This window comes from Hydractinia symbiolongicarpus, chromosome 11, assembly GCF_029227915.1.
Source record: "Hydractinia symbiolongicarpus strain clone_291-10 chromosome 11, HSymV2.1, whole genome shotgun sequence".
Lineage (NCBI taxonomy): Eukaryota > Metazoa > Cnidaria > Hydrozoa > Anthoathecata > Hydractiniidae > Hydractinia > Hydractinia symbiolongicarpus.
In genome coordinates, this window is record NC_079885.1 from 18423349 (window position 1) to 18447121 (window position 23773).

At 48.4% G+C, this 23773-nt stretch overlaps 35 non-coding genes across 35 annotated transcripts; all 35 read left to right on the forward strand.

Moving 5' to 3' along the window:
* Positions 1-472: 472 nt before the first annotated feature.
* On the forward strand, positions 473-593 carry LOC130619933 (U5 spliceosomal RNA). Its single transcript, XR_008980670.1, has one exon. It is a non-coding gene; the product is annotated as a U5 spliceosomal RNA (small nuclear RNA).
* Positions 594-1141: 548 nt separating this feature from the next.
* LOC130619218 (U5 spliceosomal RNA) lies at positions 1142-1262 on the forward strand. Its single transcript, XR_008979960.1, has one exon. It is a non-coding gene; the product is annotated as a U5 spliceosomal RNA (small nuclear RNA).
* Positions 1263-1810: 548 nt separating this feature from the next.
* LOC130619895 (U5 spliceosomal RNA) lies at positions 1811-1931 on the forward strand. Its single transcript, XR_008980631.1, has one exon. It is a non-coding gene; the product is annotated as a U5 spliceosomal RNA (small nuclear RNA).
* Positions 1932-2479: 548 nt separating this feature from the next.
* Positions 2480-2600, forward strand: LOC130619896 (U5 spliceosomal RNA). Its single transcript, XR_008980632.1, has one exon. It is a non-coding gene; the product is annotated as a U5 spliceosomal RNA (small nuclear RNA).
* Positions 2601-3148: 548 nt separating this feature from the next.
* Positions 3149-3269, forward strand: LOC130619692 (U5 spliceosomal RNA). Its single transcript, XR_008980431.1, has one exon. It is a non-coding gene; the product is annotated as a U5 spliceosomal RNA (small nuclear RNA).
* Positions 3270-3817: 548 nt separating this feature from the next.
* Positions 3818-3938, forward strand: LOC130619897 (U5 spliceosomal RNA). Its single transcript, XR_008980634.1, has one exon. It is a non-coding gene; the product is annotated as a U5 spliceosomal RNA (small nuclear RNA).
* A 548-nt stretch (positions 3939-4486) lies between these two features.
* LOC130619219 (U5 spliceosomal RNA) lies at positions 4487-4607 on the forward strand. Its single transcript, XR_008979961.1, has one exon. It is a non-coding gene; the product is annotated as a U5 spliceosomal RNA (small nuclear RNA).
* Positions 4608-5154: 547 nt separating this feature from the next.
* LOC130619220 (U5 spliceosomal RNA) lies at positions 5155-5275 on the forward strand. The gene has a single exon (XR_008979962.1). It is a non-coding gene; the product is annotated as a U5 spliceosomal RNA (small nuclear RNA).
* A 547-nt stretch (positions 5276-5822) lies between these two features.
* LOC130619221 (U5 spliceosomal RNA) lies at positions 5823-5943 on the forward strand. Its single transcript, XR_008979963.1, has one exon. It is a non-coding gene; the product is annotated as a U5 spliceosomal RNA (small nuclear RNA).
* A 548-nt stretch (positions 5944-6491) lies between these two features.
* LOC130619222 (U5 spliceosomal RNA) lies at positions 6492-6612 on the forward strand. The gene has a single exon (XR_008979965.1). It is a non-coding gene; the product is annotated as a U5 spliceosomal RNA (small nuclear RNA).
* A 548-nt stretch (positions 6613-7160) lies between these two features.
* LOC130619890 (U5 spliceosomal RNA) lies at positions 7161-7281 on the forward strand. Its single transcript, XR_008980627.1, has one exon. It is a non-coding gene; the product is annotated as a U5 spliceosomal RNA (small nuclear RNA).
* A 548-nt stretch (positions 7282-7829) lies between these two features.
* LOC130619223 (U5 spliceosomal RNA) lies at positions 7830-7950 on the forward strand. Its single transcript, XR_008979966.1, has one exon. It is a non-coding gene; the product is annotated as a U5 spliceosomal RNA (small nuclear RNA).
* A 547-nt stretch (positions 7951-8497) lies between these two features.
* On the forward strand, positions 8498-8618 carry LOC130619224 (U5 spliceosomal RNA). Its single transcript, XR_008979967.1, has one exon. It is a non-coding gene; the product is annotated as a U5 spliceosomal RNA (small nuclear RNA).
* A 548-nt stretch (positions 8619-9166) lies between these two features.
* On the forward strand, positions 9167-9287 carry LOC130619225 (U5 spliceosomal RNA). Its single transcript, XR_008979968.1, has one exon. It is a non-coding gene; the product is annotated as a U5 spliceosomal RNA (small nuclear RNA).
* Positions 9288-9835: 548 nt separating this feature from the next.
* Positions 9836-9956, forward strand: LOC130619226 (U5 spliceosomal RNA). The gene has a single exon (XR_008979969.1). It is a non-coding gene; the product is annotated as a U5 spliceosomal RNA (small nuclear RNA).
* A 548-nt stretch (positions 9957-10504) lies between these two features.
* On the forward strand, positions 10505-10625 carry LOC130619227 (U5 spliceosomal RNA). The gene has a single exon (XR_008979970.1). It is a non-coding gene; the product is annotated as a U5 spliceosomal RNA (small nuclear RNA).
* A 548-nt stretch (positions 10626-11173) lies between these two features.
* LOC130619230 (U5 spliceosomal RNA) lies at positions 11174-11294 on the forward strand. The gene has a single exon (XR_008979972.1). It is a non-coding gene; the product is annotated as a U5 spliceosomal RNA (small nuclear RNA).
* A 548-nt stretch (positions 11295-11842) lies between these two features.
* On the forward strand, positions 11843-11963 carry LOC130619231 (U5 spliceosomal RNA). The gene has a single exon (XR_008979973.1). It is a non-coding gene; the product is annotated as a U5 spliceosomal RNA (small nuclear RNA).
* A 548-nt stretch (positions 11964-12511) lies between these two features.
* On the forward strand, positions 12512-12632 carry LOC130619232 (U5 spliceosomal RNA). The gene has a single exon (XR_008979974.1). It is a non-coding gene; the product is annotated as a U5 spliceosomal RNA (small nuclear RNA).
* Positions 12633-13180: 548 nt separating this feature from the next.
* On the forward strand, positions 13181-13301 carry LOC130619233 (U5 spliceosomal RNA). The gene has a single exon (XR_008979976.1). It is a non-coding gene; the product is annotated as a U5 spliceosomal RNA (small nuclear RNA).
* A 547-nt stretch (positions 13302-13848) lies between these two features.
* LOC130619898 (U5 spliceosomal RNA) lies at positions 13849-13969 on the forward strand. Its single transcript, XR_008980635.1, has one exon. It is a non-coding gene; the product is annotated as a U5 spliceosomal RNA (small nuclear RNA).
* Positions 13970-14517: 548 nt separating this feature from the next.
* LOC130619235 (U5 spliceosomal RNA) lies at positions 14518-14638 on the forward strand. The gene has a single exon (XR_008979977.1). It is a non-coding gene; the product is annotated as a U5 spliceosomal RNA (small nuclear RNA).
* A 547-nt stretch (positions 14639-15185) lies between these two features.
* On the forward strand, positions 15186-15306 carry LOC130619236 (U5 spliceosomal RNA). The gene has a single exon (XR_008979978.1). It is a non-coding gene; the product is annotated as a U5 spliceosomal RNA (small nuclear RNA).
* Positions 15307-15854: 548 nt separating this feature from the next.
* LOC130619237 (U5 spliceosomal RNA) lies at positions 15855-15975 on the forward strand. Its single transcript, XR_008979979.1, has one exon. It is a non-coding gene; the product is annotated as a U5 spliceosomal RNA (small nuclear RNA).
* A 548-nt stretch (positions 15976-16523) lies between these two features.
* LOC130619238 (U5 spliceosomal RNA) lies at positions 16524-16644 on the forward strand. The gene has a single exon (XR_008979980.1). It is a non-coding gene; the product is annotated as a U5 spliceosomal RNA (small nuclear RNA).
* A 549-nt stretch (positions 16645-17193) lies between these two features.
* LOC130619885 (U5 spliceosomal RNA) lies at positions 17194-17314 on the forward strand. Its single transcript, XR_008980621.1, has one exon. It is a non-coding gene; the product is annotated as a U5 spliceosomal RNA (small nuclear RNA).
* Positions 17315-17862: 548 nt separating this feature from the next.
* LOC130619239 (U5 spliceosomal RNA) lies at positions 17863-17983 on the forward strand. Its single transcript, XR_008979981.1, has one exon. It is a non-coding gene; the product is annotated as a U5 spliceosomal RNA (small nuclear RNA).
* A 548-nt stretch (positions 17984-18531) lies between these two features.
* Positions 18532-18652, forward strand: LOC130619241 (U5 spliceosomal RNA). Its single transcript, XR_008979982.1, has one exon. It is a non-coding gene; the product is annotated as a U5 spliceosomal RNA (small nuclear RNA).
* Positions 18653-19199: 547 nt separating this feature from the next.
* LOC130619243 (U5 spliceosomal RNA) lies at positions 19200-19320 on the forward strand. Its single transcript, XR_008979984.1, has one exon. It is a non-coding gene; the product is annotated as a U5 spliceosomal RNA (small nuclear RNA).
* A 548-nt stretch (positions 19321-19868) lies between these two features.
* LOC130619244 (U5 spliceosomal RNA) lies at positions 19869-19989 on the forward strand. Its single transcript, XR_008979985.1, has one exon. It is a non-coding gene; the product is annotated as a U5 spliceosomal RNA (small nuclear RNA).
* Positions 19990-20537: 548 nt separating this feature from the next.
* On the forward strand, positions 20538-20658 carry LOC130619245 (U5 spliceosomal RNA). The gene has a single exon (XR_008979987.1). It is a non-coding gene; the product is annotated as a U5 spliceosomal RNA (small nuclear RNA).
* A 549-nt stretch (positions 20659-21207) lies between these two features.
* Positions 21208-21328, forward strand: LOC130619246 (U5 spliceosomal RNA). The gene has a single exon (XR_008979988.1). It is a non-coding gene; the product is annotated as a U5 spliceosomal RNA (small nuclear RNA).
* Positions 21329-21878: 550 nt separating this feature from the next.
* LOC130619247 (U5 spliceosomal RNA) lies at positions 21879-21999 on the forward strand. The gene has a single exon (XR_008979989.1). It is a non-coding gene; the product is annotated as a U5 spliceosomal RNA (small nuclear RNA).
* Positions 22000-22548: 549 nt separating this feature from the next.
* Positions 22549-22669, forward strand: LOC130619249 (U5 spliceosomal RNA). Its single transcript, XR_008979991.1, has one exon. It is a non-coding gene; the product is annotated as a U5 spliceosomal RNA (small nuclear RNA).
* Positions 22670-23218: 549 nt separating this feature from the next.
* LOC130619798 (U5 spliceosomal RNA) lies at positions 23219-23339 on the forward strand. The gene has a single exon (XR_008980537.1). It is a non-coding gene; the product is annotated as a U5 spliceosomal RNA (small nuclear RNA).
* The last annotated feature ends 434 nt before the right edge of the window (positions 23340-23773 follow it).

Sequence of the window (23773 nt, forward strand, 5' to 3'; positions counted from 1 at the left end):
AAGCACGGTCCACTCAATGGCTTTCCAAATGCGAAGAGTGAAGGCCGCAGACGGCAGGGGTTGAGCCAAGGGCCTTTCGGCCGTATCCCGCTCACAAGTTTTTTTTTTTTTTTAGCAGAATAATACATACGAGCTAATCAAAATCGGCTCGAGGAAAGAAATAAAGTTCAGAGACAACCAAAGGAGTCGAACTGCAGTAGAAACAAACTAGATGTAACGCAAGCCACTAGTACGACGTATTGCCTACAGGGACCACACTCTCCGAGACAGCGAACGCAACTTCCTAGTGATTCACGCGAACGCACTCAACTAGGTGATGTAGATCAGAAAGGTGAAAGTCCTTGTGTCAAGTCTACACCTCACGATGCAGCACCTTTTAAGCGTCCTCTACGAACGGACACACTTGCAAGCGGCACACCACAAGCAAAGGTTAAGTCGGCTCGAAGGCACAACAGGTCGCGCCGACTTACGACAACTCTGGGCTTTCTTCAGTTCACGCACAAATCTTTCGCCTTTTACTAAAGACTTCCGTGGAGAAGGCCAAAACGATGAGTATATAGACGATGTTTCTACTGTCTCGCTTCGGCGGGACGATCACTAGTCTAAATGAAAAAACGTGCAGGAGGCCATACGCGGGCCTATCTCTCATCTCGCTCACAGAAACTTGGTAAGCACGGTCCACTCAATGGCTTTCCAAATGCGAAGAGTGAAGGCCGCAGACGGCAGGGGTTGAGCCAAGGGCCTTTCGGCCGTATCCCGCTCACAAGTTTTTTTTTTTTTTTAGCAGAATAATACATACGAGCTAATCAAAATCGGCTCGAGGAAAGAAATGAAGTTCAGAGACAACCAAAGGAGTCGAACTGCAGTAGAAACAAACTAGATGTAACGCAAGCCACTAGTACGACGTATTGCCTACAGGGACCACACTCTCCGAGACAGCTAACGCAACTTCCTAGTGATTCACGCGAACGCACTCAACTAGGTGATGTAGATCAGAAAGGTGAAAGTCCTTGTGTCAAGTCTACACCTCACGATGCAGCACCTTTTAAGCGTCCTCTACGAACGGACACACTGGCAAGCGGCACACCACAAGCAAAGGTTAAGTCGGCTCGAAGGCACAACAGGTCGCGCCCACTTACGACAACTCTGGGCTTTCTTCAGTTCACGCACAAATCTTTCGCCTTTTACTAAAGATTTCCGTGGAGAAGGCCAAAACGATGAGTATATAGACGATTTTTCTACTGTCTCGCTTCGGCGGGACGATCACTAGTCTAAATGAAAAAACGTGCAGGAGGCCATACGCGGGCCTATCTCTCATCTCGCTCACAGAGACTTGGTAAGCACGGTCCACTCAATGGCTTTCCAAATGCGAAGAGTGAAGGCCGCAGACGGCAGGGGTTGAGCCAAGGGCCTTTCGGCCGTATCCCGCTCACAAGTTTTCTTTTTTTTGAACCAGAATAATACATACGAGCTAATCAAAATCGGCTCGAGGAAAGAAATAAAGTTCAGAGACAACCAAAGGAGTCGAACTGCAGTAGAAACAAACTAGATGTAACGCAAGCCACTAGTACGACGTATTGCCTACAGGGACCACACTCTCCGAGACAGCGAACGCAACTTCCTAGTGATTCACGCGAACGCACTCAACTAGGTGATGTAGATCAGAAAGGTGAAAGTCCTTGTGTCAAGTCTACACCTCACGATGCAGCACCTTTTAAGCGTCCTCTACGAACGGACACACTGGCAAGCGGCACACCACAAGCAAAGGTTAAGTCGGCTCGAAGGCACAACAGGTCGCGCCGACTTACGACAACTCTGGGCTTTCTTCAGTTCACGCACAAATCTTTCGCCTTTTACTAAAGATTTCCGTGGAAAAGGTCAAAACGATGAGTATATAGACGATTTTTCTACTGTCTCGCTTCGGCGGGACGATCACTAGTCTAAATGAAAAAACGTGCAGGAGGCCATACGCGGGCCTATCTCTCATCTCGCTCACAGAGACTTGGTAAGCACGGTCCACTCAATGGCTTTCCAAATGCGAAGAGTGAAGGCCGCAGACGGCAGGGGTTGAGCCAAGGGCCTTTCGGCCGTATCCCGCTCACAAGTTTTCTTTTTTTTGAACCAGAATAATACATACGAGCTAATCAAAATCGGCTCGAGGAAAGAAATAAAGTTCAGAGACAACCAAAGGAGTCGAACTGCAGTAGAAACAAACTAGATGTAACGCAAGCCACTAGTACGACGTATTGCCTACAGGGACCACACTCTCCGAGACAGCGAACGCAACTTCCTAGTGATTCACGCGAACGCACTCAACTAGGTGATGTAGATCAGAAAGGTGAAAGTCCTTGTGTCAAGTCTACACCTCACGATGCAGCACCTTTTAAGCGTCCTCTACGAACGGACACACTGGCAAGCGGCACACCACAAGCAAAGGTTAAGTCGGCTCGAAGGCACAACAGGTCGCGCCGACTTACGACAACTCTGGGCTTTCTTCAGTTCACGCACAAATCTTTCGCCTTTTACTAAAGATTTCCGTGGAAAAGGTCAAAACGATGAGTATATAGACGATTTTTCTACTGTCTCGCTTCGGCGGGACGATCACTAGTCTAAATGAAAAAACGTGCAGGAGGCCATACGCGGGCCTATCTCTCATCTCGCTCACAGAGAATTGGTAAGCACGGTCCACTCAATGGCTTTCCAAATGCGAAGAGTGAAGGCCGCAGACGGCAGGGGTTGAGCCAAGGGCCTTTCGGCCGTATCCCGCTCACAAGTTTTTTTTTTTTTTTAGCAGAATAATACATACGAGCTAATCAAAATCGGCTCGAGGAAAGAAATGAAGTTCAGAGACAACCAAAGGAGTCGAACTGCAGTAGAAACAAACTAGATGTAACGCAAGCCAATAGTACGACGTATTGCCTACAGGGACCACACTCTCCGAGACAGCGAACGCAACTTCCTAGTGATTCACGCGAACGCACTCAACTAGGTGATGTAGATCAGAAAGGTGAAAGTCCTTGTGTCAAGTCTACACCTCACGATGCAGCACCTTTTAAGCGTCCTCTACGAACGGACACACTGGCAAGCGGCACACCACAAGCAAAGGTTAAGTCGGCTCGAAGGCACAACAGGTCGCGCCCACTTACGACAACTCTGGGCTTTCTTCAGTTCACGCACAAATCTTTCGCCTTTTACTAAAGATTTCCGTGGAGAAGGCCAAAACGATGAGTATATAGACGATTTTTCTACTGTCTTGCTTCGGCGGGACGATCACTAGTCTAAATGAAAAAACGTGCAGGAGGCCATACGCGGGCCTATCTCTCATCTCGCTCACAGAGACTTGGTAAGCACGGTCCACTCAATGGCTTTCCAAATGCGAAGAGTGAAGGCCGCAGACGGCAGGGGTTGAGCCAAGGGCCTTTCGGCCGTATCCCGCTCACAAGTTTTCTTTTTTTTGAACCAGAATAATACATACGAGCTAATCAAAATCGGCTCGAGGAAAGAAATAAAGTTCAGAGACAACCAAAGGAGTCGAACTGCAGTAGAAACAAACTAGATGTAACGCAAGCCACTAGTACGACGTATTGCCTACAGGGACCACACTCTCCGAGACAGCGAACGCAACTTCCTAGTGATTCACGCGAACGCACTCAACTAGGTGATGTAGATCAGAAAGGTGAAAGTCCTTGTGTCAAGTCTACACCTCACGATGCAGCACCTTTTAAGCGTCCTCTACGAACGGACACACTGGCAAGCGGCACACCACAAGCAAAGGTTAAGTCGGCTCGAAGGCACAACAGGTCGCGCCGACTTACGACAACTCTGGGCTTTCTTCAGTTCACGCACAAATCTTTCGCCTTTTACTAAAGATTTCCGTGGAAAAGGTCAAAACGATGAGTATATAGACGATTTTTCTACTGTCTCGCTTCGGCGGGACGATCACTAGTCTAAATGAAAAAACGTGCAGGAGGCCATACGCGGGCCTATCTCTCATCTCGCTCACAGAGAATTGGTAAGCACGGTCCACTCAATGGCTTTCCAAATGCGAAGAGTGAAGGCCGCAGACGGCAGGGGTTGAGCCAAGGGCCTTTCGGCCGTATCCCGCTCACAAGTTTTTTTTTTTTTTTAGCAGAATAATACATACGAGCTAATCAAAATCGGCTCGAGGAAAGAAATGAAGTTCAGAGACAACCAAAGGAGTCGAACTGCAGTAGAAACAAACTAGATGTAACGCAAGCCACTAGTACGACGTATTGCCTACAGGGACCACACTCTCCGAGACAGCGAACGCAACTTCCTAGTGATTCACGCGAACGCACTCAACTAGGTGATGTAGATCAGAAAGGTGAAAGTCCTTGTGTCAAGTCTACACCTCACGATGCAGCACCTTTTAAGCGTCCTCTACGAACGGACACACTGGCAAGCGGCACACCACAAGCAAAGGTTAAGTCGGCTCGAAGGCACAACAGGTCGCGCCGACTTACGACAACTCTGGGCTTTCTTCAGTTCACGCACAAATCTTTCGCCTTTTACTAAAGATTTCCGTGGAGAAGGCCAAAACGATGAGTATATAGACGATTTTTCTACTGTCTCGCTTCGGCGGGACGATCACTAGTCTAAATGAAAAAACGTGCAGGAGGCCATACGCGGGCCTATCTCTCATCTCGCTCACAGAGAATTGGTAAGCACGGTCCACTCAATGGCTTTCCAAATGCGAAGAGTGAAGGCCGCAGACGGCAGGGGTTGAGCCAAGGGCCTTTCGGCCGTATCCCGCTCACAAGTTTTTTTTTTTTTTAGCAGAATAATACATACGAGCTAATCAAAATCGGCTCGAGGAAAGAAATAAAGTTCAGAGACAACCAAAGGAGTCGAACTGCAGTAGAAACAAACTAGATGTAACGCAAGCCACTAGTACGACGTATTGCCTACAGGGACCACACTCTCCGAGACAGCGAACGCAACTTCCTAGTGATTCACGCGAACGCACTCAACTAGGTGATGTAGATCAGAAAGGTGAAAGTCCTTGTGTCAAGTCTACACCTCACGATGCAGCACCTTTTAAGCGTCCTCTACGAACGGACACACTGGCAAGCGGCACACCACAAGCAAAGGTTAAGTCGGCTCGAAGGCACAACAGGTCGCGCCGACTTACGACAACTCTGGGCTTTCTTCAGTTCACGCACAAATCTTTCGCCTTTTACTAAAGATTTCCGTGGAGAAGGCCAAAACGATGAGTATATAGACGATTTTTCTACTGTCTCGCTTCGGCGGGACGATCACTAGTCTAAATGAAAAAACGTGCAGGAGGCCATACGCGGGCCTATCTCTCATCTCGCTCACAGAGACTTGGTAAGCACGGTCCACTCAATGGCTTTCCAAATGCGAAGAGTGAAGGCCGCAGACGGCAGGGGTTGAGCCAAGGGCCTTTCGGCCGGATCCCGCTCACAAGTTTTTTTTTTTTTTAGCAGAATAATACATACGAGCTAATCAAAATCGGCTCGAGGAAAGAAATAAAGTTCAGAGACAACCAAAGGAGTCGAACTGCAGTAGAAACAAACTAGATGTAACGCAAGCCACTAGTACGACGTATTGCCTACAGGGACCACACTCTCCGAGACAGCGAACGCAACTTCCTAGTGATTCACGCGAACGCACTCAACTAGGTGATGTAGATCAGAAAGGTGAAAGTCCTTGTGTCAAGTCTACACCTCACGATGCAGCACCTTTTAAGCGTCCTCTACGAACGGACACACTGGCAAGCGGCACACCACAAGCAAAGGTTAAGTCGGCTCGAAGGCACAACAGGTCGCGCCGACTTACGACAACTCTGGGCTTTCTTCAGTTCACGCACAAATCTTTCGCCTTTTACTAAAGATTTCCGTGGAGAAGGCCAAAACGATGAGTATATAGACGATTTTTCTACTGTCTCGCTTCGGCGGGACGATCACTAGTCTAAATGAAAAAACGTGCAGGAGGCCATACGCGGGCCTATCTCTCATCTCGCTCACAGAGACTTGGTAAGCACGGTCCACTCAATGGCTTTCCAAATGCGAAGAGTGAAGGCCGCAGACGGCAGGGGTTGAGCCAAGGGCCTTTCGGCCGTATCCCGCTCACAAGTTTTTTTTTTTTTTTAGCAGAATAATACATACGAGCTAATCAAAATCGGCTCGAGGAAAGAAATAAAGTTCAGAGACAACCAAAGGAGTCGAACTGCAGTAGAAACAAACTAGATGTAACGCAAGCCACTAGTACGACGTATTGCCTACAGGGACCACACTCTCCGAGACAGCGAACGCAACTTCCTAGTGATTCACGCGAACGCACTCAACTAGGTGATGTAGATCAGAAAGGTGAAAGTCCTTGTGTCAAGTCTACACCTCACGATGCAGCACCTTTTAAGCGTCCTCTACGAACGGACACACTGGCAAGCGGCACACCACAAGCAAAGGTTAAGTCGGCTCGAAGGCACAACAGGTCGCGCCGACTTACGACAACTCTGGGCTTTCTTCAGTTCACGCACAAATCTTTCGCCTTTTACTAAAGATTTCCGTGGAGAAGGCCAAAACGATGAGTATATAGACGATTTTTCTACTGTCTCGCTTCGGCGGGACGATCACTAGTCTAAATGAAAAAACGTGCAGGAGGCCATACGCGGGCCTATCTCTCATCTCGCTCACAGAGACTTGGTAAGCACGGTCCACTCAATGGCTTTCCAAATGCGAAGAGTGAAGGCCGCAGACGGCAGGGGTTGAGCCAAGGGCCTTTCGGCCGTATCCCGCTCACAAGTTTTTTTTTTTTTTTAGCAGAATAATACATACGAGCTAATCAAAATCGGCTCGAGGAAAGAAATAAAGTTCAGAGACAACCAAAGGAGTCGAACTGCAGTAGAAACAAACTAGATGTAACGCAAGCCACTAGTACGACGTATTGCCTACAGGGACCACACTCTCCGAGACAGCGAACGCAACTTCCTAGTGATTCACGCGAACGCACTCAACTAGGTGATGTAGATCAGAAAGGTGAAAGTCCTTGTGTCAAGTCTACACCTCACGATGCAGCACCTTTTAAGCGTCCTCTACGAACGGACACACTGGCAAGCGGCACACCACAAGCAAAGGTTAAGTCGGCTCGAAGGCACAACAGGTCGCGCCGACTTACGACAACTCTGGGCTTTCTTCAGTTCACGCACATATCTTTCGCCTTTTACTAAAGATTTCCGTGGAGAAGGCCAAAACGATGAGTATATAGACGATTTTTCTACTGTCTTGCTTCGGCGGGACGATCACTAGTCTAAATGAAAAAACGTGCAGGAGGCCATACGCGGGCCTATCTCTCATCTCGCTCACAGAGACTTGGTAAGCACGGTCCACTCAATGGCTTTCCAAATGCGAAGAGTGAAGGCCGCAGACGGCAGGGGTTGAGCCAAGGGCCTTTCGGCCGTATCCCGCTCACAAGTTTTTTTTTTTTTTTAGCAGAATAATACATACGAGCTAATCAAAATCGGCTCGAGGAAAGAAATAAAGTTCAGAGACAACCAAAGGAGTCGAACTGCAGTAGAAACAAACTAGATGTAACGCAAGCCACTAGTACGACGTATTGCCTACAGGGACCACACTCTCCGAGACAGCGAACGCAACTTCCTAGTGATTCACGCGAACGCACTCAACTAGGTGATGTAGATCAGAAAGGTGAAAGTCCTTGTGTCAAGTCTACACCTCACGATGCAGCACCTTTTAAGCGTCCTCTACGAACGGACACACTGGCAAGCGGCACACCACAAGCAAAGGTTAAGTCGGCTCGAAGGCACAACAGGTCGCGCCGACTTACGACAACTCTGGGCTTTCTTCAGTTCACGCACAAATCTTTCGCCTTTTACTAAAGATTTCCGTGGAGAAGGCCAAAACGATGAGTATATAGACGATTTTTCTACTGTCTCGCTTCGGCGGGACGATCACTAGTCTAAATGAAAAAACGTGCAGGAGGCCATACGCGGGCCTATCTCTCATCTCGCTCACAGAGACTTGGTAAGCACGGTCCACTCAATGGCTTTCCAAATGCGAAGAGTGAAGGCCGCAGACGGCAGGGGTTGAGCCAAGGGCCTTTCGGCCGTATCCCGCTCACAAGTTTTTTTTTTTTTTAGCAGAATAATACATACGAGCTAATCAAAATCGGCTCGAGGAAAGAAATAAAGTTCAGAGACAACCAAAGGAGTCGTACTGCAGTAGAAACAAACTAGATGTAACGCAAGCCACTAGTACGACGTATTGCCTACAGGGACCACACTCTCCGAGACAGCGAACGCAACTTCCTAGTGATTCACGCGAACGCACTCAACTAGGTGATGTAGATCAGAAAGGTGAAAGTCCTTGTGTCAAGTCTACACCTCACGATGCAGCACCTTTTAAGCGTCCTCTACGAACGGACACACTGGCAAGCGGCACACCACAAGCAAAGGTTAAGTCGGCTCGAAGGCACAACAGGTCGCGCCGACTTACGACAACTCTGGGCTTTCTTCAGTTCACGCACAAATCTTTCGCCTTTTACTAAAGATTTCCGTGGAGAAGGCCAAAACGATGAGTATATAGACGATTTTTCTACTGTCTCGCTTCGGCGGGACGATCACTAGTCTAAATGAAAAAACGTGCAGGAGGCCATACGCGGGCCTATCTCTCATCTCGCTCACAGAGACTTGGTAAGCACGGTCCACTCAATGGCTTTCCAAATGCGAAGAGTGAAGGCCGCAGACGGCAGGGGTTGAGCCAAGGGCCTTTCGGCCGTATCCCGCTCACAAGTTTTTTTTTTTTTTTAGCAGAATAATACATACGAGCTAATCAAAATCGGCTCGAGGAAAGAAATAAAGTTCAGAGACAACCAAAGGAGTCGAACTGCAGTAGAAACAAACTAGATGTAACGCAAGCCACTAGTACGACGTATTGCCTACAGGGACCACACTCTCCGAGACAGCGAACGCAACTTCCTAGTGATTCACGCGAACGCACTCAACTAGGTGATGTAGATCAGAAAGGTGAAAGTCCTTGTGTCAAGTCTACACCTCACGATGCAGCACCTTTTAAGCGTCCTCTACGAACGGACACACTGGCAAGCGGCACACCACAAGCAAAGGTTAAGTCGGCTCGAAGGCACAACAGGTCGCGCCGACTTACGACAACTCTGGGCTTTCTTCAGTTCACGCACAAATCTTTCGCCTTTTACTAAAGATTTCCGTGGAGAAGGCCAAAACGATGAGTATATAGACGATTTTTCTACTGTCTCGCTTCGGCGGGACGATCACTAGTCTAAATGAAAAAACGTGCAGGAGGCCATACGCGGGCCTATCTCTCATCTCGCTCACAGAGACTTGGTAAGCACGGTCCACCCAATGGCTTTCCAAATGCGAAGAGTGAAGGCCGCAGACGGCAGGGATTGAGCCAAGGGCCTTTCGGCCGTATCCCGCTCACAAGTTTTTTTTTTTTTTTAGCAGAATAATACATACGAGCTAATCAAAATCGGCTCGAGGAAAGAAATAAAGTTCAGAGACAACCAAAGGAGTCGAACTGCAGTAGAAACAAACTAGATGTAACGCAAGCCACTAGTACGACGTATTGCCTACAGGGACCACACTCTCCGAGACAGCGAACGCAACTTCCTAGTGATTCACGCGAACGCACTCAACTAGGTGATGTAGATCAGAAAGGTGAAAGTCCTTGTGTCAAGTCTACACCTCACGATGCAGCACCTTTTAAGCGTCCTCTACGAACGGACACACTGGCAAGCGGCACACCACAAGCAAAGGTTAAGTCGGCTCGAAGGCACAACAGGTCGCGCCGACTTACGACAACTCTGGGCTTTCTTCAGTTCACGCACAAATCTTTCGCCTTTTACTAAAGATTTCCGTGGAGAAGGCCAAAACGATGAGTATATAGACGATTTTTCTACTGTCTCGCTTCGGCGGGACGATCACTAGTCTAAATGAAAAAACGTGCAGGAGGCCATACGCGGGCCTATCTCTCATCTCGCTCACAGAGACTTGGTAAGCACGGTCCACTCAATGGCTTTCCAAATGCGAAGAGTGAAGGCCGCAGACGGCAGGGGTTGAGCCAAGGGCCTTTCGGCCGTATCCCGCTCACAAGTTTTTTTTTTTTTTTAGCAGAATAATACATACGAGCTAATCAAAATCGGCTCGAGGAAAGAAATAAAGTTCAGAGACAACCAAAGGAGTCGAACTGCAGTAGAAACAAACTAGATGTAACGCAAGCCACTAGTACGACGTATTGCCTACAGGGACCACACTCTCCGAGACAGCGAACGCAACTTCCTAGTGATTCACGCGAACGCACTCAACTAGGTGATGTAGATCAGAAAGGTGAAAGTCCTTGTGTCAAGTCTACACCTCACGATGCAGCACCTTTTAAGCGTCCTCTACGAACGGACACACTGGCAAGCGGCACACCACAAGCAAAGGTTAAGTCGGCTCGAAGGCACAACAGGTCGCGCCGACTTACGACAACTCTGGGCTTTCTTCAGTTCACGCACAAATCTTTCGCCTTTTACTAAAGATTTCCGTGGAGAAGGCCAAAACGATGAGTATATAGACGATTTTTCTACTGTCTCGCTTCGGCGGGACGATCACTAGTCTAAATGAAAAAACGTGCAGGAGGCCATACGCGGGCCTATCTCTCATCTCGCTCACAGAGACTTGGTAAGCACGGTCCACCCAATGGCTTTCCAAATGCGAAGAGTGAAGGCCGCAGACGGCAGGGATTGAGCCAAGGGCCTTTCGGCCGTATCCCGCTCACAAGTTTTTTTTTTTTTTTAGCAGAATAATACATACGAGCTAATCAAAATCGGCTCGAGGAAAGAAATAAAGTTCAGAGACAACCAAAGGAGTCGAACTGCAGTAGAAACAAACTAGATGTAACGCAAGCCACTAGTACGACGTATTGCCTACAGGGACCACACTCTCCGAGACAGCGAACGCAACTTCCTAGTGATTCACGCGAACGCACTCAACTAGGTGATGTAGATCAGAAAGGTGAAAGTCCTTGTGTCAAGTCTACACCTCACGATGCAGCACCTTTTAAGCGTCCTCTACGAACGGACACACTGGCAAGCGGCACACCACAAGCAAAGGTTAAGTCGGCTCGAAGGCACAACAGGTCGCGCCGACTTACGACAACTCTGGGCTTTCTTCAGTTCACGCACAAATCTTTCGCCTTTTACTAAAGATTTCCGTGGAGAAGGCCAAAACGATGAGTATATAGACGATTTTTCTACTGTCTCGCTTCGGCGGGACGATCACTAGTCTAAATGAAAAAACGTGCAGGAGGCCATACGCGGGCCTATCTCTCATCTCGCTCACAGAGACTTGGTAAGCACGGTCCACCCAATGGCTTTCCAAATGCGAAGAGTGAAGGCCGCAGACGGCAGGGATTGAGCCAAGGGCCTTTCGGCCGTATCCCGCTCACAAGTTTTTTTTTTTTTTTAGCAGAATAATACATACGAGCTAATCAAAATCGGCTCGAGGAAAGAAATAAAGTTCAGAGACAACCAAAGGAGTCGAACTGCAGTAGAAACAAACTAGATGTAACGCAAGCCACTAGTACGACGTATTGCCTACAGGGACCACACTCTCCGAGACAGCGAACGCAACTTCCTAGTGATTCACGCGAACGCACTCAACTAGGTGATGTAGATCAGAAAGGTGAAAGTCCTTGTGTCAAGTCTACACCTCACGATGCAGCACCTTTTAAGCGTCCTCTACGAACGGACACACTGGCAAGCGGCACACCACAAGCAAAGGTTAAGTCGGCTCGAAGGCACAACAGGTCGCGCCGACTTACGACAACTCTGGGCTTTCTTCAGTTCACGCACAAATCTTTCGCCTTTTACTAAAGATTTCCGTGGAGAAGGCCAAAACGATGAGTATATAGACGATTTTTCTACTGTCTCGCTTCGGCGGGACGATCACTAGTCTAAATGAAAAAACGTGCAGGAGGCCATACGCGGGCCTATCTCTCATCTCGCTCACAGAGACTTGGTAAGCACGGTCCACTCAATGGCTTTCCAAATGCGAAGAGTGAAGGCCGCAGACGGCAGGGGTTGAGCCAAGGGCCTTTCGGCCGTATCCCGCTCACAAGTTTTTTTTTTTTTTTAGCAGAATAATACATACGAGCTAATCAAAATCGGCTCGAGGAAAGAAATAAAGTTCAGAGACAACCAAAGGAGTCGAACTGCAGTAGAAACAAACTAGATGTAACGCAAGCCACTAGTACGACGTATTGCCTACAGGGACCACACTCTCCGAGACAGCGAACGCAACTTCCTAGTGATTCACGCGAACGCACTCAACTAGGTGATGTAGATCAGAAAGGTGAAAGTCCTTGTGTCAAGTCTACACCTCACGATGCAGCACCTTTTAAGCGTCCTCTACGAACGGACACACTGGCAAGCGGCACACCACAAGCAAAGGTTAAGTCGGCTCGAAGGCACAACAGGTCGCGCCGACTTACGACAACTCTGGGCTTTCTTCAGTTCACGCACAAATCTTTCGCCTTTTACTAAAGATTTCCGTGGAGAAGGCCAAAACGATGAGTATATAGACGATTTTTCTACTGTCTCGCTTCGGCGGGACGATCACTAGTCTAAATGAAAAAACGTGCAGGAGGCCATACGCGGGCCTATCTCTCATCTCGCTCACAGAGACTTGGTAAGCACGGTCCACCCAATGGCTTTCCAAATGCGAAGAGTGAAGGCCGCAGACGGCAGGGATTGAGCCAAGGGCCTTTCGGCCGTATCCCGCTCACAAGTTTTTTTTTTTTTTTAGCAGAATAATACATACGAGCTAATCAAAATCGGCTCGAGGAAAGAAATAAAGTTCAGAGACAACCAAAGGAGTCGAACTGCAGTAGAAACAAACTAGATGTAACGCAAGCCACTAGTACGACGTATTGCCTACAGGGACCACACTCTCCGAGACAGCGAACGCAACTTCCTAGTGATTCACGCGAACGCACTCAACTAGGTGATGTAGATCAGAAAGGTGAAAGTCCTTGTGTCAAGTCTACACCTCACGATGCAGCACCATTTAAGCGTCCTCTACGAACGGACACACTGGCAAGCGGCACACCACAAGCAAAGGTTAAATCGGCTTGAAGGCACAACAGGTCGCGCCGACTTACGACAACTCTGGGCTTTCTTCAGTTCACGCACAAATCTTTCGCCTTTTACTAAAGATTTCCGTGGAGAAGGCCAAAACGATGAGTATATAGACGATTTTTCTACTGTCTCGCTTCGGCGGGACGATCACTAGTCTAAATGAAAAAACGTGCAGGAGGCCATACGCGGGCCTATCTCTCCTCTCGCTCACAGAGACTTGGTAAGCACGGTCCACTCAATGGCTTTCCAAATGCGAAGAGTGAAGACCGCAGACGGCAGGGGTTGAGCCAAGGGCCTTTCGGCCGTATCCCGCTCACAAGTTTTTTTTTTTTTTAGCAGAATAATACATACGAGCTAATCAAAATCGGCTCGAGGAAAGAAATAAAGTTCAGAGACAACCAAAGGAGTCGAACTGCAGTAGAAACAAACTAGATGTAACGCAAGCCACTAGTACGACGTATTGCCTACAGGGACCACACTCTCCGAGACAGCGAACGCAACTTCCTAGTGATTCACGCGAACGCACTCAACTAGGTGATGTAGATCAGAAAGGTGAAAGTCCTTGTGTCAAGTCTACACCTCACGATGCAGCACCTTTTAAGCGTCCTCTACGAACGGACACACTGGCAAGCGGCACACCACAAGCAAAGGTTAAGTCGGCTCGAAGGCACAACAGGTCGCGCCGACTTACGACAACTCTGGGCTTTCTTCAGTTCACGCACAAATCTTTCGCCTTTTACTAAAGATTTCCGTGGAAAAGGTCAAAACGATGAGTATATAGACGATTTTTCTACTGTCTCGCTTCGGCGGGACGATCACTAGTCTAAATGAAAAAACGTGCAGGAGGCCATACGCGGGCCTATCTCTCATCTCGCTCACAGAGAATTGGTAAGCACGGTCCACTCAATGGCTTTCCAAATGCAAAGAGTGAAGGCCGCAGACGGCAGGGGTTGAGCCAAGGGCCTTTCGGCCGTATCCCGCTCACAAGTTTTTTTTTTTTTTTAGCAGAATAATACATACGAGCTAATCAAAATCGGCTCGAGGAAAGAAATAAAGTTCAGAGACAACCAAAGGAGTCGAACTGCAGTAGAAACAAACTAGATGTAACGCAAGCCACTAGTACGACGTATTGCCTACAGGGACCACACTCTCCGAGACAGCGAACGCAACTTCCTAGTGATTCACGCGAACGCACTCAACTAGGTGATGTAGATCAGAAAGGTGAAAGTCCTTGTGTCAAGTCTACACCTCACGATGCAGCACCTTTTAAGCGTCCTCTACGAACGGACACACTGGCAAGCGGCACACCACAAGCAAAGGTTAAGTCGGCTCGAAGGCACAACAGGTCGCGCCGACTTACGACAACTCTGGGCTTTCTTCAGTTCACGCACAAATCTTTCGCCTTTTACTAAAGATTTCCGTGGAGAAGGCCAAAACGATGAGTATATAGACGATTTTTCTACTGTCTCGCTTCGGCGGGACGATCACTAGTCTAAATGAAAAAACGTGCAGGAGGCCATACGCGGGCCTATCTCTCATCTCGCTCACAGAGACTTGGTAAGCACGGTCCACTCAATGGCTTTCCAAATGCGAAGAGTGAAGGCCGCAGACGGCAGGGGTTGAGCCAAGGGCCTTTCGCCCGTATCCCGCTCACAAGTTTTTTTTTTTTTTAGCAGAATAATACATACGAGCTAATCAAACTCGGCTCGAGGAAAGAAATAAAGTTCAGAGACAACCAAAGGAGTCGAACTGCAGTAGAAACAAACTAGATGTAACGCAAGCCACTAGTACGACGTATTGCCTACAGGGACCACACTCTCCGAGACAGCGAACGCAACTTCCTAGTGATTCACGCGAACGCACTCAACTAGGTGATGTAGATCAGAAAGGTGAAAGTCCTTGTGTCAAGTCTACACCTCACGATGCAGCACCTTTTAAGCGTCCTCTACGAACGGACACACTGGCAAGCGGCACACCACAACCAAAGGTTAAGTCGGCTCGAAGGCACAACAGGTCGCGCCGACTTACGACAACTCTGGGCTTTCTTCAGTTCACGCACAAATCTTTCGCCTTTTACTAAAGATTTCCGTGGAGAAGGCCAAAACGATGAGTATATAGACGATTTTTCTACTGTCTCGCTTCGGCGGGACGATCACTAGTCTAAATGAAAAAACGTGCAGGAGGCCATACGCGGGCCTATCTCTCATCTCGCTCACAGAGACTTGGTAAGCACGGTCCACTCAATGGCTTTCCAAATGCGAAGAGTGAAGGCCGCAGACGGCAGGGGTTGAGCCAAGGGCCTTTCGGCCGTATCCCGCTCACAAGTTTTTTTTTTTTTTTAGCAGAATAATACATACGAGCTAATCAAAATCGGCTCGAGGAAAGAAATAAAGTTCAGAGACAACCAAAGGAGTCGAACTGCAGTAGAAACAAACTAGATGTAACGCAAGCCACTAGTACGACGTATTGCCTACAGGGACCACACTCTCCGAGACAGCGAACGCAACTTCCTAGTGATTCACGCGAACGCACTCAACTAGGTGATGTAGATCAGAAAGGTGAAAGTCCTTGTGTCAAGTCTACACCTCACGATGCAGCACCTTTTAAGCGTCCTCTACGAACGGACACACTGGCAAGCGGCACACCACAAGCAAAGGTTAAGTCGGCTCGAAGGCACAACAGGTCGCGCCGACTTACGACAACTCTGGGCTTTCTTCAGTTCACGCACAAATCTTTCGCCTTTTACTAAAGATTTCCGTGGAGAAGGCCAAAACGATGAGTATATAGACGATTTTTCTACTGTCTCGCTTCGGCGGGACGATCACTAGTCTAAATGAAAAAACGTGCAGGAGGCCATACGCGGGCCTATCTCTCATCTCGCTCACAGAGACTTGGTAAGCACGGTCGACCCAATGGCTTTCCAAATGCGAAGAGTGAAGGCCGCAGACGGCAGGGGTTGAGCCAAGGGCCTTTCGGCCGTATCCCGCTCACAAGTTTTTTTTTTTTTTTAGCAGAATAATACATACGAGCTAATCAAAATCGGCTCGAGGAAAGAAATAAAGTTCAGAGACAACCAAAGGAGTCGAACTGCAGTAGAAACAAACTAGATGTAACGCAAGCCACTAGTACGACGTATTGCCTACAGGGACCACACTCTCCGAGACAGCGAACGCAACTTCCTAGTGATTCACGCGAACGCACTCAACTAGGTGATGTAGATAAGAAAGGTGAAAGTCCTTGTGTCAAGTCTACACCTCACGATGCAGCACCTTTTAAGCGTCCTCTACGAACGGACACACTGGCAAGCGGCACACCACAAGCAAAGGTTAAGTCGGCTCGAAGGCACAACAGGTCGCGCCGACTTACGACAACTCTGGGCTTTCTTCAGTTCACGCACAAATCTTTCGCCTTTTACTAAAGATTTCCGTGGAGAAGGCCAAAACGATGAGTATATAGACGATTTTTCTACTGTCTCGCTTCGGCGGGACGATCACTAGTCTAAATGAAAAAACGTGCAGGAGGCCATACGCGGGCCTATCTCTCATCTCGCTCACAGAGACTTGGTAAGCACGGTCCACTCAATGGCTTTCCAAATGCGAAGAGTGAAGGCCGCAGACGGCAGGGGTTGAGCCAAGGGCCTTTCGGCCGTATCCCGCTCACAAGTTTTTTTTTTTTTTTTAGCAGAATAATACATACGAGCTAATCAAAATCGGCTCGAGGAAAGAAATAAAGTTCAGAGACAACCAAAGGAGTCGAACTGCAGTAGAAACAAACTAGATGTAACGCAAGCCACTAGTACGACGTATTGCCTACAGGGACCACACTCTCCGAGACAGCGAACGCAACTTCCTAGTGATTCACGCGAACGCACTCAACTAGGTGATGTAGATCAGAAAGGTGAAAGTCCTTGTGTCAAGTCTACACCTCACGATGCAGCACCTTTTAAGCGTCCTCTACGAACGGACACACTGGCAAGCGGCACACCACAAGCAAAGGTTAAGTCGGCTCGAAGGCACAACAGGTCGCGCCGACTTACGACAAATCTGGGCTTTCTTCAGTTCACGCACAAATCTTTCGCCTTTTACTAAAGATTTCCGTGGAGAAGGCCAAAACGATGAGTATATAGACGATTTTTCTACTGTCTCGCTTCGGCGGGACGATCACTAGTCTAAATGAAAAAACGTGCAGGAGGCCATACGCGGGCCTATCTCTCATCTCGCTCACAGAGAATTGGTAAGCACGGTCCACTCAATGGCTTTCCAAATGCAAAGAGTGAAGGCCGCAGACGGCAGGGGTTGAGCCAAGGGCCTTTCGGCCGTATCCCGCTCACAAGTTTTTTTTTTTTTTTAGCAGAATAATACATACGAGCTAATCAAAATCGGCTCGAGGAAAGAAATAAAGTTCAGAGACAACCAAAGGAGTCGAACTGCAGTAGAAACAAACTAGATGTAACGCAAGCCACTAGTACGACGTATTGCCTACAGGGACCACACTCTCCGAGACAGCGAACGCAACTTCCTAGTGATTCACGCGAACGCACTCAACTAGGTGATGTAGATCAGAAAGGTGAAAGTCCTTGTGTCAAGTCTACACCTCACGATGCAGCACCTTTTAAGCGTCCTCTACGAACGGACACACTGGCAAGCGGCACACCACAAGCAAAGGTTAAGTCGGCTCGAAGGCACAACAGGTCGCGCCGACTTACGACAACTCTGGGCTTTCTTCAGTTCACGCACAAATCTTTCGCCTTTTACTAAAGATTTCCGTGGAGAAGGCCAAAACGATGAGTATATAGACGATTTTTCTACTGTCTCGCTTCGGCGGGACGATCACTAGTCTAAATGAAAAAACGTGCAGGAGGCCATACGCGGGCCTATCTCTCATCTCGCTCACAGAGACTTGGTAAGCACGGTCCACTCAATGGCTTTCCAAATGCGAAGAGTGAAGGCCGCAGACGGCAGGGGTTGAGCCAAGGGCCTTTCGGCCGTATCCCGCTCACAAGTTTTTTTTTTTTTTTAGCAGAATAATACATACGAGCTAATCAAAATCGGCTCGAGGAAAGAAATAAAGTTCAGAGACAACCAAAGGAGTCGAACTGCAGTAGAAACAAACTAGATGTAACGCAAGCCACTAGTACGACGTATTGCCTACAGGGACCACACTCTCCGAGACAGCGAACGCAACTTCCTAGTGATTCACGCGAACGCACTCAACTAGGTGATGTAGATCAGAAAGGTGAAAGTCCTTGTGTCAAGTCTACACCTCACGATGCAGCACCTTTTAAGCGTCCTCTACGAACGGACACACTGGCAAGCGGCACACCACAAGCAAAGGTTAAGTCGGCTCGAAGGCACAACAGGTCGCGCCGACTTACGACAACTCTGGGCTTTCTTCAGTTCACGCACAAATCTTTCGCCTTTTACTAAAGATTTCCGTGGAGAAGGCCAAAACGATGAGTATATAGACGATTTTTCTACTGTCTCGCTTCGGCGGGACGATCACTAGTCTAAATGAAAAAACGTGCAGGAGGCCATACGCGGGCCTATCTCTCATCTCGCTCACAGAGACTTGGTAAGCACGGTCCACTCAATGGCTTTCCAAATGCGAAGAGTGAAGGCCGCAGACGGCAGGGGTTGAGCCAAGGGCCTTTCGCCCGTATCCCGCTCACAAGTTTTTTTTTTTTTTAGCAGAATAATACATACGAGCTAATCAAACTCGGCTCGAGGAAAGAAATAAAGTTCAGAGACAACCAAAGGAGTCGAACTGCAGTAGAAACAAACTAGATGTAACGCAAGCCACTAGTACGACGTATTGCCTACAGGGACCACACTCTCCGAGACAGCGAACGCAACTTCCTAGTGATTCACGCGAACGCACTCAACTAGGTGATGTAGATCAGAAAGGTGAAAGTCCTTGTGTCAAGTCTACACCTCACGATGCAGCACCTTTTAAGCGTCCTCTACGAACGGACACACTGGCAAGCGGCACACCACAACCAAAGGTTAAGTCGGCTCGAAGGCACAACAGGTCGCGCCGACTTACGACAACTCTGGGCTTTCTTCAGTTCACGCACAAATCTTTCGCCTTTTACTAAAGATTTCCGTGGAGAAGGCCAAAACGATGAGTATATAGACGATTTTTCTACTGTCTCGCTTCGGCGGGACGATCACTAGTCTAAATGAAAAAACGTGCAGGAGGCCATACGCGGGCCTATCTCTCATCTCGCTCACAGAGACTTGGTAAGCACGGTCCACTCAATGGCTTTCCAAATGCGAAGAGTGAAGGCGGCAGACGGCAGGGGTTGAGCCAAGGGCCTTTCGGCCGTATCCCGCTCACAAGTTTTTTTTTTTTTTTAGCAGAATAATACATACGAGCTAATCAAAATCGGCTCGAGGAAAGAAATAAAGTTCAGAGACAACCAAAGGAGTCGAACTGCAGTAGAAACAAACTAGATGTAACGCAAGCCACTAGTACGACGTATTGCCTACAGGGACCACACTCTCCGAGACAGCGAACGCAACTTCCTAGTGATTCACGCGAACGCACTCAACTAGGTGATGTAGATCAGAAAGGTGAAAGTCCTTGTGTCAAGTCTACACCTCACGATGCAGCACCTTTTAAGCGTCCTCTACGAACGGACACACTGGCAAGCGGCACACCACAAGCAAAGGTTAAGTCGGCTCGAAGGCACAACAGGTCGCGCCGACTTACGACAACTCTGGGCTTTCTTCAGTTCACGCACAAATCTTTCGCCTTTTACTAAAGATTTCCGTGGAGAAGGCCAAAACGATGAGTATATAGACGATTTTTCTACTGTCTCGCTTCGGCGGGACGATCACTAGTCTAAATGAAAAAACGTGCAGGAGGCCATACGCGGGCCTATCTCTCATCTCGCTCACAGAGACTTGGTAAGCACGGTCGACCCAATGGCTTTCCAAATGCGAAGAGTGAAGGCCGCAGACGGCAGGGGTTGAGCCAAGGGCCTTTCGGCCGTATCCCGCTCACAAGTTTTTTTTTTTTTTTAGCAGAATAATACATACGAGCTAATCAAAATCGGCTCGAGGAAAGAAATAAAGTTCAGAGACAACCAAAGGAGTCGAACTGCAGTAGAAACAAACTAGATGTAACGCAAGCCACTAGTACGACGTATTGCCTACAGGGACCACACTCTCCGAGACAGCGAACGCAACTTCCTAGTGATTCACGCGAACGCACTCAACTAGGTGATGTAGATAAGAAAGGTGAAAGTCCTTGTGTCAAGTCTACACCTCACGATGCAGCACCTTTTAAGCGTCCTCTACGAACGGACACACTGGCAAGCGGCACACCACAAGCAAAGGTTAAGTCGGCTCGAAGGCACAACAGGTCGCGCCGACTTACGACAACTCTGGGCTTTCTTCAGTTCACGCACAAATCTTTCGCCTTTTACTAAAGATTTCCGTGGAGAAGGCCAAAACGATGAGTATATAGACGATTTTTCTACTGTCTCGCTTCGGCGGGACGATCACTAGTCTAAATGAAAAAACGTGCAGGAGGCCATACGCGGGCCTATCTCTCATCTCGCTCACAGAGACTTGGTAAGCACGGTCCACTCAATGGCTTTCCAAATGCGAAGAGTGAAGGCCGCAGACGGCAGGGGTTGAGCCAAGGGCCTTTCGGCCGTATCCCGCTCACAAGTTTTTTTTTTTTTTTTAGCAGAATAATACATACGAGCTAATCAAAATCGGCTCGAGGAAAGAAATAAAGTTCAGAGACAACCAAAGGAGTCGAACTGCAGTAGAAACAAACTAGATGTAACGCAAGCCACTAGTACGACGTATTGCCTACAGGGACCACACTCTCCGAGACAGCGAACGCAACTTCCTAGTGATTCACGCGAACGCACTCAACTAGGTGATGTAGATCAGAAAGGTGAAAGTCCTTGTGTCAAGTCTACACCTCACGATGCAGCACCTTTTAAGCGTCCTCTACGAACGGACACACTGGCAAGCGGCACACCACAAGCAAAGGTTAAGTCGGCTCGAAGGCACAACAGGTCGCGCCGACTTACGACAACTCTGGGCTTTCTTCAGTTCACGCACAAATCTTTCGCCTTTTACTAAAGATTTCCGTGGAGAAGGCCAAAACGATGAGTATATAGACGATTTTTCTACTGTCTCGCTTCGGCGGGACGATCACTAGTCTAAATGAAAAAACGTGCAGGAGGCCATACGCGGGCCTATCTCTCATCTCGCTCACAGAGACTTGGTAAGCACGGTCGACCCAATGGCTTTCCAAATGCGAAGAGTGAAGGCCGCAGACGGCAGGGGTTGAGCCAAGGGCCTTTCGGCCGTATCCCGCTCACAAGTTTTTTTTTTTTTTTTTAGCAGAATAATACATACGAGCTAATCAAAATCGGCTCGAGGAAAGAAATAAAGTTCAGAGACAACCAAAGGAGTCGAACTGCAGTAGAAACAAACTAGATGTAACGCAAGCCACTAGTACGACGTATTGCCTACAGGGACCACACTCTCCGAGACAGCGAACGCAACTTCCTAGTGATTCACGCGAACGCACTCAACTAGGTGATGTAGATAAGAAAGGTGAAAGTCCTTGTGTCAAGTCTACACCTCACGATGCAGCACCTTTTAAGCGTCCTCTACGAACGGACACACTGGCAAGCGGCACACCACAAGCAAAGGTTAAGTCGGCTCGAAGGCACAACAGGTCGCGCCGACTTACGACAACTCTGGGCTTTCTTCAGTTCACGCACAAATCTTTCGCCTTTTACTAAAGATTTCCGTGGAGAAGGCCAAAACGATGAGTATATAGACGATTTTTCTACTGTCTCGCTTCGGCGGGACGATCACTAGTCTAAATGAAAAAACGTGCAGGAGGCCATACGCGGGCCTATCTCTCATCTCGCTCACAGAGACTTGGTAAGCACGGTCCACTCAATGGCTTTCCAAATGCGAAGAGTGAAGGCCGCAGACGGCAGGGGTTGAGCCAAGGGCCTTTCGGCCGTATCCCGCTCACAAGTTTTTTTTTTTTTTTTAGCAGAATAATACATACGAGCTAATCAAAATCGGCTCGAGGAAAGAAATAAAGTTCAGAGACAACCAAAGGAGTCGAACTGCAGTAGAAACAAACTAGATGTAACGCAAGCCACTAGTACGACGTATTGCCTACAGGGACCACACTCTCCGAGACAGCGAACGCAACTTCCTAGTGATTCACGCGAACGCACTCAACTAGGTGATGTAGATCAGAAAGGTGAAAGTCCTTGTGTCAAGTCTACACCTCACGATGCAGCACCTTTTAAGCGTCCTCTACGAACGGACACACTGGCAAGCGGCACACCACAAGCAAAGGTTAAGTCGGCTCGAAGGCACAACAGGTCGCGCCGACTTACGACAACTCTGGGCTTTCTTCAGTTCACGCACAAATCTTTCGCCTTTTACTAAAGATTTCCGTGGAGAAGGCCAAAACGATGAGTATATAGACGATTTTTCTACTGTCTCGCTTCGGCGGGACGATCACTAGTCTAAATGAAAAAACGTGCAGGAGGCCATACGCGGGCCTATCTCTCATCTCGCTCACAGAGACTTGGTAAGCACGGTCCACTCAATGGCTTTCCAAATGCGAAGAGTGAAGGCCGCAGACGGCAGGGGTTGAGCCAAGGGCCTTTCGGCCGTATCCCGCTCACAAGTTTTTTTTTTTTTTTTAGCAGAATAATACATACGAGCTAATCAAAATCGGCTCGAGGAAAGAAATAAAGTTCAGAGACAACCAAAGGAGTCGAACTGCAGTAGAAACAAACTAGATGTAACGCAAGCCACTAGTACGACGTATTGCCTACAGGGACCACACTCTCCGAGACAGCGAACGCAACTTCCTAGTGATTCACGCGAACGCACTCAACTAGGTGATGTAGATCAGAAAGGTGAAAGTCCTTGTGTCAAGTCTACACCTCACGATGCAGCACCTTTTAAGCGTCCTCTACGAACGGACACACTGGCAAGCGGCTAACCACAAGCAAAGGTTAAGTCGGCTCGAAGGCACAACAGGTCGCGCCCACTTACGACAACTCTGGGCTTTCTTCAGTTCACGCACAAATCTTTCGCCTTTTACTAAAGATTTCCGTGGAGAAGTCCAAAACGATGAGTATATAGACGATTTTTCTACTGTCTCGCTTCGGCGGGACGATCACTAGTCTAAATGAAAAAACGTGCAGGAGGCCATACGCGGGCCTATCTCTCATCTCGCTCACAGAGACTTGGTAAGCACGGTCCACTCAATGGCTTTCCAAATGCGAAGAGTGAAGGCCGCAGACGGCAGGGGTTGAGCCAAGGGCCTTTCGGCCGTATCCCGCTCACAAGTTTTTTTTTTTTTTTTTAGCAGAATAATACATACGAGCTAATCAAAATCGGCTCGAGGAAAGAAATAAAGTTCAGAGACAACCAAAGGAGCCGAACTGCAGTAGAAACAAACTAGATGTAACGCAAGCCACTAGTACGACGTATTGCCTACAGGGACCACACTCTCCGAGACAGCGAACGCAACTTCCTAGTGATTCACGCGAACGCACTCAACTAGGTGATGTAGATCAGAAAGGTGAAAGTCCTTGTGTCAAGTCTAC